This window comes from Colletes latitarsis, unplaced genomic scaffold, assembly GCF_051014445.1.
Source record: "Colletes latitarsis isolate SP2378_abdomen unplaced genomic scaffold, iyColLati1 scaffold0052, whole genome shotgun sequence".
Taxonomy (NCBI): Eukaryota; Metazoa; Arthropoda; class Insecta; order Hymenoptera; family Colletidae; genus Colletes; species Colletes latitarsis.
The window spans coordinates 35,001-37,500 of NW_027488402.1; the positions used below are offsets into that span (position 1 = coordinate 35,001).

The 2,500-nt window shown below is 47.8% G+C and overlaps 1 non-coding gene and 1 pseudogene across 1 annotated transcript; both read right to left on the reverse strand.

Moving 5' to 3' along the window:
• LOC143350999 (large subunit ribosomal RNA) overlaps nt 1–131 on the reverse strand; it is a 3,127-nt pseudogene extending 2,996 nt beyond the window's left edge.
• A 1,215-nt stretch (nt 132–1,346) lies between these two features.
• On the reverse strand, nt 1,347–1,501 carry LOC143350991 (5.8S ribosomal RNA). The gene has a single exon (XR_013081397.1). It is a non-coding gene; the product is annotated as a 5.8S ribosomal RNA (ribosomal RNA).
• Nucleotides 1,502–2,500: the final 999 nt, after the last annotated feature.

The window sequence follows — 2,500 nt, forward strand, 5'->3', positions numbered from 1 at the left end:
ATAACCGTGGGATTCAGTGCTGGGCTCTTTCCTGTTCGCTCGCCGCTACTAAGGAAATCCTAGTTAGTTTCTTTTCCTCCGCTTAGTAATATGCTTAAATTCAGCGGGTCATCTCGCCTGCTCTGAGGTCGTCGAACAAACTTGTTAGTTGAAAAAAAAAAAAAAAGAAAAACAAATCGTACACCGTAACGAATCGGAGCAACAAGAACCTGGTGTATATATGGAATCGACCACCACCTCCTACTTCTCCGCGTCCTCCGATAGCATATAATAGCATTTTGCTTTCTCGGAGAAAAGGATATCAATGATGGGTTTTTAGCGCCTCGCCAAAGTGTCTCCCTTCTGTCTTAGTTTTTCATTCGTTCGATGCGAAACGCTCGCTAGGCGTAACCGGCTGATTACTTTTAACGTCCTTCCGTCGCTTTTCAAATTAAAGAAGAACCACGGTGTGTGTCTATGATAGAACTACCCGATCCGATTTTCGTTGATTCTTTGATAGTCTACCAAAGTCCACCGTAAGTTCGAAAGAAAAGCATTCGTGGACTGGACGACCGGCTAAACGCGCGGTCTCGCAATCGATATACATATTCGTAACAAAGAGAGACATGGGGCGACCAACTTCTCAGAGTATATCCCTTCTTTTGGGTTCCGTTCGTATCGCGCTTCTCGTCGTGTTCGTTCGAGCCTCTCCATAGAGGATGATCGTCCGATTCGTTTGATAAATTATCATTTTTCCCTGGGGCTGTACGAACGAACAGAGAGGAAGACGACGACCGACGGATACCACAAATTTCACGTGGTAGGGCATATATTACATATCATAATTATCAGTGTTTGGTCAAATTTCTTTCCAGTGTCCTTTTTGTTATGCTCCAAAACTAGTATACGCTTTATTTTCTCTTTCCTTTGCATAAATTATTAACTTCGGGCAACGTCGGGAGCGCCGGTAATCATTAGATTTGTACGAAACGCGATTTGCGCCCCACGGTGGTTTTTAGTGCCGTCAAAGTCAGAAATCGTAGGAGCGGTGCTTTAACGGGCGGTCGTGATGATACTCCAGACAACACGACGCACGACGCCGTAAAACACTCGCGCGAGTCCAGACTGATCTCTGCCTCACCACGCAAGGGGTGCGCAAACTTGCCAATAATATATAATATTTATTCTTTTTCGTACGTCCAGCGACAAACGCCAACGAAATACCCAAATTCTCGCTCGTACGTTGATACCTTTCTCTTCATCGACCCGGCTCCGAAACGTTCTTCGCCATCTCCCCGAAAGGAGAGGTAAACGACGGCGGGGTTAGGGAATCTGAGAACAACGCAAGCAGTTTTAGGACAAGTGAACGACCCTCAGCCAGGCGTGGTCCAGGAATTTTATCCGTGGACCGCAATGTGCGTTCGAAATGTCGATGTTCATGTGTCCTGCAGTTCACACGTTGACGCGCAATTAGCTGCGTTCTTCATCGACCCACGAGCCAAGTGATCCACCGTTCAGGGTAATCATATACAATTTACAATTTTTCTCTTTGTATTTAAAAATGCTCCTTGTTCTTTGCTTTAAAAATATTCGATGTTCGCACCTCCGACCAGCGTATCGACGGAGGATTGAACGCGCCATATCGACGACAAAAGTTTCTTTTTGTTTCCTGAATGACGGAAAACCATCGTTCGACGGCCGGGCGTACAGTACATTCAAAAGCCTTTGCGCGTGGCTGCGACCAAACGGGTATAATACACCCGTATATTCTTGGTTCCGAACAGTAACTTCACGCGCAATCGGGCGAACGCACGCGGCAGCGCCCATCGGTTGCTCGATGAAATCGATGCGATAAACTACAGCCTTCTCGGCTGGTCGTCGTTAGTCGCGCGAGCAACGGATGGCCGCACAATCGACGCGTCGTCGTTTGCGATTATTCGCCTCACGTTAGCCATGAGTATGTATATTATTCATTTACGAACGAACGCGGCAGCGTCCATCGGTTGCTCGATGAAATCGATGCGATAAACTACAGCCGTCTCGGCTGGTCGTCGTTAGTCGCGCGAGCAACGATGGCCGCAAAATCGACGCGTCGTCGTTTGCGATTATTCGCCTCAAGTTAGCCATGAGTATGTATAACATTCATTTACGAACGAACGCGGCAGCGTCCATCGGTTGCTCGATGAAATCGATGCGATAAACTACAGCCGTTTCGGCTGGTCGTCGTTAGTCGCGCGAGCAACGATGGCCGCAAAATCGACGCGTCGTCGTTTGCGATTATTCGCCTCAAGTTAGCCATGAGTATGTATATTATTCATTTACGAACGAACGCGGCAGCGTCCATCGGTTGCTCGATGAAATCGATGCGATAAACTACAGCCGTTTCGGCTGGTCGTCGTTAGTCGCGCGAGCAACGATGGCCGCAAAATCGACGCGTCGTCGTTTGCGATTATTCGCCTCAAGTTAGCCATGAGTATGTATATTATTCATTTACGAACGAACGCGGCAGCGTCCATCGGTT